Source organism: Ambystoma mexicanum, chromosome 3p, assembly GCF_040938575.1.
Source record: "Ambystoma mexicanum isolate Mex_15411 chromosome 3p, UKY_AmexF1_1, whole genome shotgun sequence".
Lineage (NCBI taxonomy): Eukaryota > Metazoa > Chordata > Amphibia > Caudata > Ambystomatidae > Ambystoma > Ambystoma mexicanum.
Genome location: NC_090925.1, coordinates 274,639,751 through 274,655,091, shown reverse-complemented (window position 1 = coordinate 274,655,091; position 15,341 = coordinate 274,639,751).

Below are 15,341 nucleotides of genomic sequence, written 5' to 3'. Positions count from 1 at the left end.
AGATCTGACCCCCCGAGAACAAAAAATTTGGGAGTACCCACTTATATAGCTACCTTAACTTGAGACTTACTGTGCAAAGTCAATTGGTTAGTTGTAGTATATTTAACGTGTGTTTTTTTTTAAGTTTAATAGAAGTGTTGTGTTTATAATGAATGGTTTAAAAATAAATGTACTTATATTTTTCTACCTGAAACCTTGAGTCAGGGTTTGCTTGAGTCACAGCAATTGTGGTCCCTTTGTGTAATCTCTGCTACTGCTCATATACTCTTGAGATAAGCCTGGCTGCTCCGCCACTGCTACCACTATGACATAGTAGTACAGGCTTGTACCAAAGGTAAAACTTGTATCACCACCTGTAGTCTTAATTGTGAGTATTGGTCCCTAAGGGCACTGCGCAGGATTCTACCTAACACTCTTCAGAGCTTAAAGAATGTCTATGTTCTTTTACCTCATGCATGTTTTCTGGGTGCATCAGCTCCATTCCGCATGACATCACCAGCCTTCTCTTTTACTCATTTTTACACTTCTTCCGGGACCTTCTGCAAAAGGCCATTATATCTTCATGAATGTATATAAGGCTTTCTCAATGGATAACTTGTTTCCAGGATTTTCTGCGGTAGAGGCATCCTCACAGGCACTGCACGTGTTGCAATTTCCAGCTCCCAACATATAAGCAACATGGGGGGCAGAGCTTTGGAAGGGGGTACTTGACTCTACCTGTACATAGTGCAAGGATGTTCTCTTTGAGAATGAGAACATTAATTCTCTGTGTGTGATCTTTTTTTAGTGCAGATGGCATTTCTTTGTCCAACATTGGAAATGCTATTTTCCTTTACAATGTACGGGATGCTTCGAAGAGGTTCATGTAAGCCTGTAAGGAAGAAAATAAAAGAAAAGAAAAGCCACAAATACGGTGTTTGTTTACAAGCCACCACTAAAGAGGTAATCTCCTACACTGGGTTAAATTTCACTCCCCACCCGATTCAATCGGACTATTTGTCCATGGACACCGCGGTAGTCCGCGGACCACACTTGCCACATCCGGGGCTTTTGAGGGTGGCAGGCATGGAAATGGGACTGTGGAGCCCAGGAGATTGGCCAATAAGGTTTCCTGGGTGCGGTATGCAAGGAAAGAGTGTGGAAGAAGGTCTGTTTGTTGAGAGGAGTGCAGATGGCTATGGCTATGGCTGTGTCTTTCAGGAGGCACAGTGTGTGGGTTTTTGGGGACTCGTGGATCCATTGGTTGCAGGTGTATGCAGAGCAGTGTGGAGTGGCTGCACATCTTGGATTTGATCATGTCGATATGCAGTGGTATGGATTGCGCAGCATGAAGTGGGTGGACTTGCTCCCACTTTGTGCAACTTTGGGGTTACGCCATCATCCGGCCATTATTATTGTTCATTGTGGGGGAAACAGTTTAGGCCATGTTACTGGAATTTCACTGCAGTTTGCGATGAAGGAGACATTTGGGAAAATCATGGCCATGTTTCTGAACTCCCGAGTAATTTTTTCTTGCATTTCCCAGAGGCAGATGTGGCTGCGCTCTAGTTAATTTGGTCCACAAAGGGAGAAAGCGAGGCGCAACGACAACAAGGCTGTTTATGCATTTTTGAGAGATGTTGGCATGATGTTTTTCCATAATGAAAACATTAAATTTCACAGCACCAATATTTTTTTCACACAGTTGGAGTACATCTTACTGATGCTGGTGATCAGCTTTTTATGCGAAATATCCTAAATGCTTTGCAGCCCTTTTTGCAAATATAGCAAGCATTTTACAGTAGGTGTTTCCTACTATAGTCTAAACCTTGAACAAAACCTTCCAAAAAAAAAAATGTCTCTTTTCAGAACCACCACTTTCTCCCGCAAAAGAGTGCAATGGTTTAGATACTGCCACCACCTACATGTTTAGCTGTCCGTGGACTACTGCGCTGTCCACAGACTTTGCAGGCTGCGCAGGGGCCTGCACCTTTTTTTGGTACTTCTATTTTTGAACTGTGAAAGGTGGCTCTGAAAATAAGCATTTTATTTGTTATTTTTGTTGTTTTATGATCCTTGTGTCATTTTTAAACAGAACACACTAGGAAGGGAACAGAACGGAGGGTAGGGAAGGGGCACCAACCACAGGGATGAAGGAGCAGGTGGAGAGAGGAAGATATTGGGTGGGCCTCACTTAGGTAGGGGGAACTGTTTCTCGTGCTCCCAGACCATAGCCTCGAAAGCACTTTGAAACTGCTGCCCCCTGCAGAGTACTGCGTCACAGTACATACAGAGTACAGTGACCCTCGAAAGGCAAGCGTCCACTGCATTATGTATGGCTTGTGAGGCATGTTCAGGGGTTTGCAGCCCCACAGGAGTATCTATTGTGGTGACAGGAGCAGATGTGTAGGATGTGACAGAGGAAGTCAACCTGCTACTGCCTTCGAAAGGGATGAACCTCCGAGCTGCAGCCTTGTGGTTAGACATTAGGTGTCGCCGCATGGAGGTGATTCCGTAGGTATACAGCCCAGGCCTTCTATGACTGAGTACACTCAGTGCATCAGACCTTGGCCACACATGCCTGGGGTACACCCCAATGGTGGTAAACAGCCTCCACACCCAAGACTCATGCTGGCAGATGATAGGAGGGTCTTCCACTACCTCATCCATCACCTTGATCCCCTTCTGCATCACCATGTCTGTTCCCCTCTCTAGGCCCTTCAGATGGTGATCGTGGTGGTGATGGGGGAGGTGGTGGTGATGAGGCAGCAGCATCAGTCATGGATGCCATTGCAGATGAAAAGCAGCACAACAATTGTAGCACACCATAAACAGCAATGTAGACAGTGCTCAGTCCTGGTCAGCCAGAAACACAATGAGAAGCAGCAGTGGGGTGAGGCCTTTTATAGGGGTGCTGTCTGCAGACAGTTGCGCACTCCAGGGTCACTTCAAGCCCCAGGCAGGGCTAAAAAGGTTACAATAAGTCTCTAGATTGACCAGGGCATGGTCTGGGACCTCTACAAGGGTGAAGTTTCAGCTTAAAACACCCTGGATTGGCCAGAAATGCACTTTTTAAGTTTCTGGGGGGAAGAACAGTGTCCGTGGATAGGTCTGATGATCAGCGTGGGTGCGGTTACATGGTGACATCACCGAACGTCTGCAGAAAGGATGGCTGTCTGTAGCACACCGATTGCACGTGATGCAGTGTGCACATCGGCCTAGGTGTCTGAAGGACAGGGGCGGGTGTCCCCATCTAATTAAAAGTATGGCACGTGCAGCAGACAGTTCCGAACAGGCACAGTGTTCGGAGGGCCCAGCGGATCAGATGCGCATGCGCACAGATGTTCGTAGGACACGGGTGGTACCCCAAAACCAATTAAAAGCATGCCACAACTTCACAGACATCTGCAGACAGGCGCGGTGTTCAGAGGACACAGGGGTTCAGATGCGCATGCACCCAGGTGTCCGTAGAACAGGGGTGGAACCCCAAACCAATTAGGAGTGTGTCACCAAAGTGTGGACATCTACGGACAGAAGCAGTGTTTGGAGGGCATGGGGGATTGGATGCCCATGAGCCAGGTGTCCGCAGGACAGGTTCAGAGCCACCAAAGTATATAAAGGTGTATCATAACTTATTCAGGCATGTCTGGACAGGCGCGTTGGTCAAGGGCACCTCCATTTTACTTGCGGACAGCCCGGGCGCCCGCGCTGTCGGTGGACTCCAAGCGGGGCTTTTAAAAAAAAAAAACACCACACACACACACCAGCAGTAAACACATAGATATTTATTTACACACAGAAATACACTCAATTAGGAAAGGGAAGGGGAAGCAGAATGGGAAACATGTATGGGGGATTTTGGGATTTGTACAGATTGTTTTGAGTTCAGGAACGGATTGAGGTTGCATCATAGCTTTGAGAATTGAAGGAATTTGGTGGGGATGACTGGCTGGGACAGGGGGAAGGGGTGCAGGTACAAGTGGGGCAGTGGAAGCAAATATTGTCTGTAATATGCCTTAGTACAAATGTCATTAAGTGTGCAAAGGTAGCATTCAGTTCATCCATTTTAGCAGACAGACTTAACAGTTAATGTGCAACATTTGGACTTTGGGGCTGTCTGTTGCCATCTTCCTGCTAATTTGGTGGTCATTCTGGGCCACTTTCTTTATTTACACTGTGTACTGTTAAACAGAAAACCATGTTTTAGTGACATGTGAAACAATTTAGATAAATGTTTCCACTTCAAAAATTGTGTTCTGTACTATTTCCATCACTCATTTCATCCTGGGCAAAATTGTCTTCCAACCACTTCAGGATGCTTGCCGTTTCTGTATAAAGAAAATAATACTGCATGTCATGTAATACAACAAACTCAATTGTTACAGAATGAAATATAATTTACTTACTAGTTTTTGTAAGGGTTTCTTCAGAGTAGCTTGAAGCTGTTTCTGAGTGTGTATGCAAGGTTGTACTGAGGTAATACAGTTCAGTTTTGAGCTTGGTGCATTCCATTATGTTGCGCAACCTATGAAATTGTACTTCTACTTTCATAAGTACAGAATTTGCATACATATTACATTTTTGGATGTGCTACATGTATCTGTTGTATTTTAAAGTACATGTCTTTGTTTGTTGCAGGATATAATAATGTAACGTAACCTCTGTGCTTTTGGGCAGTGTGAATGCTGTCCGAAGTCTGCCAAGGGGGTCAGTATGATGTAATGGACATGTAGAAACATTAAGGGTATCCTGGTAAAAACCCATGATATACAGTGAAATAACATTGCTAAAGGGACGTTATGGTTAAGTTGCACTAATAAAAACGTACCAAATTCAGTGAAAAACGTTGTTGAAGGGACGTTAATGTTAAGTTGCACTAAAAAAAACCTATCAAATTCAGTACAAAAACGTTGTCCAAAGGATATCATGGATACAAGTAAAACCGAAAAAACTCAGAAATTTGCCAGTTATGGTAAGCTAAGCAACTATAACTCGCACCACCACTGTGCACTGCTAAGACTATCATCCAGGACATCAAAGATGACATTACAAATGTTATTGATATGATATGGCATTTATAACGTGCCTATGCACAAGTGCTTCAAGGTGCGAATTGATGGCATCACTGATTAAATGAATTTTGATGAAAAGTCCCTGCAACGGGTTGTGTTTATTATTTTTTTTAAAGTTCTTTTTTTATTGACTTGACAACACAGCAGACAAGACAGAGGGAGCCACATGGCACCCACGCTAAGAACAAGCAATGCGAATGATAAACAGTACATATTGAGTAAAATATAGCATATTGGCAAAGGCAAAATACAAGGTATTGATACATACACCTTAACAGGACATCAACTACAGGGAACCACCTGGGGAAGTAGAGGAAGAAGTTGATGGTGAGGCCATGGCGGTGATATAGTCTCGGAATCTCGGCCAGCCATCCCTCGGCCTGGAGTGTGGATACTGTAACGCATTCCAGTACTGCTCAGTGTCGTGAGCCCATGTGACCGATCTGAGCCATTGTGTATAGGTAGGCACCCTAGGGCGGAGTCAACACAGTAATATACAGCAAACTGCTAGTAGCATGCAGAGGCCTGCCAGTTTCTTAGCGTCATGAGGCAACTAATGGAAGTCATGGAAAAAACAGTGCAGTGGGGTAGGGGTGATTGGGTGTTCCAGAATGTCCGTCAATTTAGAGCAGACATCTCACCAAAATTGGGACAGCCGGGGACAGAGCCACAACATGTGTATGGAGGTAGCTTGATCTGTGCCACACCTGGGACAGGAGGGGGGGTTGGCATTAAACATACAATGGAGTCTCATAGGTGTATGATGATACCTGTGCAAGATTTTGAACTGGATGAGTTTAAATTTAGTGTTGTAGGAGACCTCGTGGGTACGAGCGCACATCCGGGACCACCTCTCATCAGTGATCTCTGAGCCAAGGTCCTCCTCCCATCTGCGACGCAGCTCGGTGAAATGGGGGGGCGCTCTAGTCTGTAATAAGGAGTAGAGCCGCAACACCTTGCCTCTGAAGGAAAGATAGGAGCAGAGTTCCTCAACTATAGGTTCATCAGGAGGCAAGGCAGGGAAGTCTGGATATCTGGACTTGAGATGTCCACGGAGTGAAGAGTACTGTAGCCACACGAGGGTCGACGCCTAAGCGAAGGAGGAAGGTCAGACCATTCTATAAAGTTACCCTGCTTAAAGGCATCGTGCAGCGTCAGGAAACAGCAGCGGCCCAGCGAGTGACCACTGATAGTGGAATGTGTGGAACACCGGGTAGGAAGTTCCACAGCGGCAAATCCCTGTGGAACGGGTGAGGAGTGTCAACCATGGACCATAATTTGGACAGAGACAAGGATGTACTGGCTACAGGATTCGCAGAGTTTAAATCAGGGGAGATTGGTTGGCGGACCAGGGAACCAATCGCACGGTCACAGACAGTCAGCTTCTCGAGGCGAACATGCAGGGGGGATCAATGGTATTGAACCAGTATGCAGTAAACTGTGATTGGGCCACCACCCAGTATCTGATGAAATCGGGTGCGCTGAAACCGCCCAACGCCTTAGGGGCGGTTAGTGTGGATAATTCGAGGTGGACATCCCCGGAGTGCCACAGGCAGGTGTTGCATATACTGTGCAGTGTTTGGAAAAAAGTGTCCCCAGGCCACAGAGGCAGATTGGTGAATCGGTACAGTAATTGAGGTAATACAATCATTTTGAGTATTCCAATCCTGCCTGCTAGTGAGAGGGGAGGTTTAGTCCAGCCGGCGGTTTTAGCCTCCAGGTTAGTTAGATGAGTATAGTAGTTGTCATCGCACAACTGTGGCGTGTGCTGGGAGACCACCACCCCTAGGTAGGTGAAACTGTTAGGAGACCAGTTGAATCCATGTAGACCAGGGGGGCTGTGTGGAGTCTGTGAGTGGAAATAATGTAGATTTAGAATAGTTAACCTTCAAACTGGATATGTCCCAAACCGAGCCACATCTGTCAGTATAGGCAAAAGATTGACTTCCGGGGATCAAACATACAGCAGGGTATCGTCAGCGTAGAGGGAGACTATCTCAGTCTGGGCAGATGTGCGCAACCCCCTGTGCGAATGTAATTGCCAAATCATGTCAGCGAAGGGCTTCATGGCAATAGCAAAAATGAGCGGGGAAAAAGGGCATCCTTGGCGTGTACCTCTAAATATCTGGAAGGAAGAAGAGCAACTATCTTCCGTGTGGACCATGGCCGATGGGGCAGTGTACAGGAGCTTTATCCAGGAGCGGAAGTTAGGGCCGAATTTACATTTCTCAAGAACACACCACAGGTATCTCCATGAGACTAAATCGAATGCCTTTTGCATGTCCAATGTAGCAGCCACTGCCTGCGTGGCTGGGCCGATTCTGCTGATTACACTGAAGAGTCTCCTCAAGTTTAGGGCAGTGGACCTACCGGGGACGAAGCCGGCTTAGTCTGGATGGATAATGTGGGACATGTACGGGACTAAGCAGTTGGCAAGTAGTTTGGCAAATATTTTAATATCACTGTTAATCAGTGAGAGAGGAGGGTATGAGCTGCACTGCGTAGGGCTTTTACCTGGTTTAAGGAGCACTGTAATCAACACCTCCCGGAGAGATGGTGGAAGTATGCCCATGTCGCACGATTCTTCCCAAAGGGTCAGTAAGTGCGGCGCTAGTTGGGTCTTGTATAGTTTATAGAAGTCCATCGGGAGCCCATCTGGACCAGGGGCATTTCCCGATGTCAGTGACTCGATGGCCTCTACAATTTCCTCCAGGGCAAAGGGCCTCTCGAGGGAGGTGCTAGCATTGGTGGACAGGACTGATAGAGGAAGATTCTCTAAATAGAAGTTGATTTCAGAAATCTGGGATCTGTCGACCTCCGAGTATAGGGACGTGTAGAACGCGAGGAACTCAGAATTGATGTCTTGAGGGGAGGTGGCGAGTGTGCCATCAGGTCTAGAGATGGCCGGTATGTTGGGAGCACTAAATTCGCGGCGTAGCAGTCTAGCTAGCATTCTGCCGGGCCGCTCACCCTCGCCGTATTTCCTCGCTAATTGTGGGGAGTCCAGGAACTTAACCTCGCGCTCGGCGAGGCTACAGAACCTGTCCAGTTCAGAACCCAGCAGCGCTAACGTAGCCGGGGAATGGTCCACATCATATTGGGATTCATAGACGGACAGGGCTGATTCGCTGGAAGCGATGTCGGCACGGATGTCCTTCAGTATACCACTGCTCTTGGAGATGGCAACCCCTCTCGTGTGTACATTGAAGGCCTCCCAGAGCACAGCTTGTGTTGAGACAGAATTTATATTAATCTCAAAATATTCCTCAATGGAGGACTCAAGCTCAGAGGCAAAAACCTGGTCAAGAAGTGCATGAGGGCTCATCCTCCACTGTCTTGTTTTGTTGGTGTCTAATCCCCAGTTTAAAGAGATGAGGACCGGTGAGTGGTCTGATAGTGTCCTGGGGAGAATGGCTAAGTGGGTAATGCATCTAATCAGTATGTCTGAACGGGTTGTGTTTATAATGTTATTAACAAGATGTCAGCGGTGATCAGGAGACCTGCCATGAACTACTTAATCTGTTAAAGAAGGTACTCATTAGAACAGCATTGTATTTGAGTGTTCCTGTTAATACAGGAACCTAATCATACACAATCATAGGCAAATGCTGCAGCATGCACCATAGAAGTACCATTTTTATAGTCTTTACTTTTTGGATAGTTCAATAATGAATGCTACCTTATCAGAGTTTTGAATAATGTTAAACATGATTACTGCACACTTGTGCTAGTATATATCAGTGATATGATCTGTGATGTCATTGTGGTCATATGCTGCACAACAGGGGTGTGAAGTTAAGGTGGCTTTAGCTGAATTTCAGGAGTGTTGTTGCATTCTCACCTTAACGTCGCTGCAACTTAGTTTTTTTACAATGTATTGCTCACCTTAACATCCCTGCAACTAAAAGGTTTTCCTAGAATTTCGAGAGTTTGGTTATTCCATAGATTTTTAGAACGCTTCCAGACCACTAGCATGTTCTTTGGCCATGGTCAGTGGGCACGGCCACATGGCCAAAGGCTGTACCCACTGTCCATTTTAAAGCGTGACCAGTCCACTAGCTATGGCCCTTGGCCATGGTAGAAGGGCACAGCTGAACATTAACAAACCACGAGTCGTGGCCTTCGTCCATGGCCGTAGGGCACAGCGACATTATATTTTAAAACACTTGCAACCCATCGCTCAACGATGTTCATCAATTACAAACTGATTTATGGTATTGTTATGTATAAAAGATTACAGGCTTTGAGAACTCACAATGTTTTAGTCGATGTGCGGTGAGATTAAATTATTTGCAGAGGTTCACACACTTTGGTTAAGCAGTGTGCTACAAGCAGTTTGTTTCTGGCCGGTCTCTTGGTGACTTGTGATACATCGCATTACCCCAACTAACCACACTTGAGCAGCAGGGAAAAGGGTAAAAAATGATTTGCTGCAAGAATAACATATGCCCAGGTACTTGTGCCACCATGGCGAAAATCAAAAGCTGGCACACATGAATATAGGCACACTAAGTGACCATATATTTTAAAGTGGAATATACAAATATAGTTCGATTGACCTTCTCCTTAGAAGAAAGGGTGCACGACAAAATAGCATTGGACTTTTAAAAAAAAGTAATGAACACCAGAACAATTCCAATAAATATGCTGGCAAAGAGTAAAAGGGGCTCAATTTTAAACCCAGCAATCTGTAGTGAAATATTCCATGGAAAGCAAAATCACAATATGAAACAAGTGCTTGTGTTTTTGTGGTTAAGCATCTGCACTGTGAAAAAAACAAGGGGGGTCCTGGGAGCCCCATCTGCCGGACATTAGTCCCGGTTATGAGAGCCTGAAATATCCATAACATATCAGTCTTTGTCCTGCCGTGGGGCAGTCCAGCACCAAAATAATAAGCAATTCTCCTCTGAACAAGAGTACCAACAGCAACCCCAGATACGTGTTTTGGTCTGGTTGGACCTCATCAGTAGGGTGGAGCTGTGCTTCTCTAAGAATAGTGAGCAAGGGGTCCATGTCTGGATTCTCCTAGTAACTTAGGGTGTGACACAAAGTTACTTAAATTTTTCAAAATACCAGGGGGGTCCTGGGAGTCCCTCTGCCAGACATTCGTCCCGGTTTTGAGAGCTGTGCCAAGATTCTTTAGCTCGTTATCTTTCACAGAGGAGAAATATCCAAAACATGTCAGTCTTTGTCCTGCCCTAGGGCAATCCAGCACCAAAATGCTAGGCAAATATGTTCTGAACAAGAGTACCAACAGCAACCCCAGACAAGTGTTTCAGTATGGTTGGACCTCATCGGTAGGGTGGAGCTTTGCCTCTCTAAAAATAGTGAGCAAGGGGTCCAGATATGGATTTGGCAGGACAAAAATTGATATGTAGTGTACATTTCTCTTCTGTGAAAGGATGGTGAGCTAAAGACTCTGGTTGAGACTCTAACCCGGGATATAGGCCGGTAGAGAGAGACACTCCTAAGACCCCCGCGCCTGTGCATCTGCACTGGGAACATGACAACCTGAGTTAAATCCTGGTATCCAAATACTTGAGCAAGCTTACCATCCTAAAAAAGCAGCCACAATTAGGGTACAATAACTGCACCAGTGTCCAGGATTGCAAACTCTCTTGCCACATTGTGGGCAAATACTCATGACTTACTTGCCCTTTCATATTGTACCCTCCTCAACCCATGTCTGTCTTTCAACAATACTCTGCTTTGTAAAGCTAACTTGAAAAGTGCACATACCATAGTAAATCCTTATAGATCTATTTTAGGCAAAAAGTGGACAATTGTGGCATTATTCCCCCCATCTTGACTGTGAGACTACAATTACCAGAATGCAATTCAGCAAAAGGCAAAGAAAATGTCTCTGAGTGCAAAACTTTCAAGGACTGACAGTAGCATGGTAAAAAATAAATAAAGCAGATGCTGTGTTTAGTTTAGTTTTAGTTTTAGTTTATTATTTATAATGCGCACCAGACCCAGGGGCATCAGGGTGCAGCAGATAAGGATATGTTCAACTTGGTTACATGGCCAACAGGCTGACATATATAATAACACATCAGTATATACAGAGTAAATTACATAATAACATGAGAATGCACTGAAATTACATAGGTACATGAGATGCAGGACAAAATAGACAGTGGCATATCGGTATATACAATGTAGATTACATGGTTAGGTAACATAGATTTAAAGTAGTCGCAGTACATTAGGAAAGTGGTCCAACTGGACTAGTACAAAGTAAGCGAATCCATAAGCAGAGGATAGAGAGCAGAGCGTCGAGAGGGTGTTGGTCTGAGTTTTTATTTGTCATTTTCTTTTAGCCAGTTGGTCAAATTCTGTCTGAATTTGGCAGAAGGCTAGGGAACTCTAATGCCTGGAGGTAGGGAGTTCCTTAGTTGTGCGGCCTTGACTGGGATGCTCTGTCCTCCAATAGTGGATAGTCTGAATCGTGGAACTTGGAGGCAGTAAGAATTAGCTATTCTTGTTGGTCTAGATGATGTTTTTTTGCAAATTCTGTCCGTAAGGTAAGGTGGTGCATTATTATTAAGGCACTTGTGGGTAAGGGAGGCAATCTTAAGTTTGATTTTATCAAAGGTAGATAACCATTTGTATTCTCTTCTTGTAGAGGAGATATGCTCACTTCTATTGACCTTCAGTGCTGCTCTCAGGGCATTGTTCGGGACAACCTTTTTTTTATGGAAGGTCTGTTTATTCGCTCTGATGTAGAGCGTGTTACAATAATGCAATTTGGAAAGTCTGAGAGCTCTAGCCAGCGTGAGGCAACTGTCAGTGGAAAGGAATTGTTTACTGGCTCTGATGAGTTTGCATGTGTATGCAGTAGCCGAGGCTAGGGAGTTAACTTGTTTAGCTAAGTTCATGGTGCCGTCTAGGTAAAAGCCTAGGGTCTTCACTTCCTTTGCTACTTTTATGTTATTACCATCAATAGCGAAGTTGACATATTCTGGGCTAAATTTGGTTAGGAGGTTTGGGGTGCCTAAAATAATAAGCTCAGTTTTGTCGTTGTTCAGGCATAGTTCATGGGTGGCCATCCATGCCTGAACGATACTGTAAATTCTATTCATCAGAGCCAGATCAGCGGCGTAATCTCCTGAAAGCGGAAGGAGGATTTGGGTATCGTCTGCATAGTTAGTATAGGCAATACCCACATGGTCCATATCGTCGAAGAGCGGCTTGGTGAATACAGTGTAGAGTGTGGGTGACATACAGGATCTCTGTGGAACACCGCAGGTTATAGAGATAGAGTCTGCTGAGGCCGAGAGAGAGAAGACTCTCATGGTCCGGTTACTCAGAAAAGACTTGATCCAAGTTATGGCTTCCTTAGAGAAATGGGCTGCGGAGTCTAGGTGACAACATAGGACTTTATGGTCGACCAAGTCGAATGCAGCGGAGAGGTCTAGAAGGAGGAGTAGTGCTGCTTGGCCTTTGTCTCTAAACTCGTCTGTTTGGGCCTTAAGATCAATTAAGGCCGTCTCAGTGCCATGTTGAGGGCGAAATCCAAATTGACGAGATCCTAGCTCCAAGAAGTTCTGTATTTGAATATAGGCCACGTTATCTAAGATTTTTAGAGATATTTAAAACTAAGAAAACACACAGCATTCAGGACTGTGGACTGTGTCCCATCCATGTAGTAATCAGGACCGACCCTGCTTAGTTTAAAGCGAGAAAGGATACAGCCTCTGCCATGATTCTCTGAGTGGTTAAGTAATTTAGGCTAATTTATTAGTAAACATGGACTTGGGCTGATGTCTCCTTCCTCGCTTTGAAGCTAAGCAGGGGTTATCCCAGTTACTGCATGGATGGAAAACTCACTGTTGCTGTAAGAATATCTATCCTTTTTTATTATTATTTACTGGGAGACTACAAATACCAGAATGCAAAAAAAGGTCTCTGAGTGTAAAATGTTGAAGGACTGACAGTAGAACAGTTTAAAAAAAAAATCAGATGTCCATTCGGCCACCCATCCATGCAGTAACTGGGAATGACCCTGCTTAGCTTCAAAGAGGGACTGACCCTGCTTATCTTCAAAGCAAGGAAAGGGGGCTGGCCCATTTCTTTAAGTGGTCTTGTAACTTTGGCTCATTTATCATGCAACATGGCCTGAGGAGGCTGACCACTTCTTCAATTTGAAGCTAAGCAGTCCTTTACTGCATGGAATGGATGGGAAACCTGGATGGCAATCATATCACTGGTCATGGCCAGTGATTGTTCACCCCAGACGTCATTATAGCTGTAAAAATATCTTTAAAAAAAGAAAATCTAACCGCTGGTACTGAACTATATATACCCTTTGCTATATGTAGTCCTTTATAGCCTCGAATATAGCCACAAATATTCAGGAAATGGCTTGAAAAAAGGCTTCCCTGCCTCCCCAGGTCCTCACCAAGTGCTCCCTCCTCTATGCTAGCTCTCCCCTCTCTACAGATGGCCTCCTCATATTCCCTTCCTTCTCCCTTTCCCCACAACACACGCTGTTTCTGTGACACAGTTTGCATTGAGATGCCAGCTATTCACAGCTATAGCCGAGTCTAAAGAAAGCTGTGTTGCAAACTCATTCCCCAGACCCACTCCAACTCTCAATTTTCACTTGGTGCTCTTTAGCCACCATCCTCACCTCCAGTGATGTTACCAAAAACAAAATACTGAATTAACTTTTACTGAAAAAATACAGAAAAATAAATATTTCTGGGGTTGGGTAAGGTATTCAAAGGGGTATAGCGGGTCGAGTTGTTTTGGGCCTGGTCCAAATCCATCCAGCGATTTAGTCTGTGCACCTTGGCAAAGATTTACTGTGTTTCTCTATAAGAAAATTAATGGGAAGTAGTCAGCACTTTTGGAAAACAATTTTTTTGTCTTCTTAATAATTTTCTTCTTTTTTAAGAAGTTGCTTGAGTCACTAAGAACTCTGAAACGTCGGTCAAATCTGTTACTCGAATCAAAAGTTATTAACAATAGAATGTTGAGGTGTTCCTATGAGAGTACGACTCACCTTAACTATAGGGCAGCCATCGCCGCCCTATAATGTCACCATACTGTAGTTAAGGTGATTGCCTAGACCCATAGGAAATCCTAAAATTCTATTGCTAATAACCCTTGACCTGTATGATGAATTTGGCTGACATTGTCCAAGCAAACGTTTTTTCCAAACCCAGACTGGACGTTTCCTGGTGGTGGCACGTAAACTGCTTAGTGGTATGCAGCCTCATCCCTGAAAACTAGGGAAAGGGTGCCTTTTGAAGTGTAAAACCCAGAGGTTTGGCTCCATGAAATGCTAACACATTTCTTTTTTTATAAGCAGGCTATCACCTACTAAGGGCTAATGCTGAAGTCAAAGCAGGATTCACAGGCCATTCACTATCCCTGTTTCTTTCAAGTCTTTCATTTTGTAAACATTTTTTTTATGGAGAGTGCTAATGCCCCATTCTCTGTGCAGTCACATCTCACCGTGAAAGGGCCAATAGCATTCCAAAGCCCCTTATACTGTGGGCCTCATTACGAGTTGGGCGGTAGCCCTTAAATGCAGAAGTAAAGGTATAACCGCTGCATTTGAGGGCTGGCCCTATCACAAGTTTGGCTTATTTACCCCCAGCTGTGGGCTGGGGTAAATTCACTGAAAAAAATCCCATTTTCAGTGTAATTACCGCCAGTGGTATTACCGCACAGTAATTGTGCAGAAAATTCCCCATTGGGTCCGGTGGACCCAATGGGGATTAACAGTTAACGCCCAACCCGTCATCCGGCGGTAATACCGCCAGACCAATGGCCGCTATTGCTAATATACATGGGCGGTATACCAGCTGGAATACCGCCCAACTTGTGATCAAGCCCTGTGTATACTCCATACACTGGCATAACGGGGGCCCCCGGCCCTGTGCCCCACTATCACATGTACAGCGAGGGGGTCCTGCTTGGAAAAAAGAAAATGAAAAAAAATATTTAGACAATTTTTTTTATTTTTTGGGGGGAATTCACTCTGCATTCATGAAGAAATTATTTCTGTAAGAGAAATAATTTCTCCAGGAAGGCAGAGTGACTACAAAAATAAACTTTCTTTTTGAAGTCTGAGATCTCCACCCACCCCATGACATGGAAGACCACAGGCTGGAGGCCTTCATGTCATGGGGTGGGGAAGCCCTATGATTTCAAAAAGAAATTGTTTATTTTTGAAATCACTCTGCCTTCATAAAGACATTATTTCCGTTATGGTTCCATCCTTAACGGAAATAATTTCTTTATGAAGTCAGAGTCACTTTAAAAAAAAACAATGTA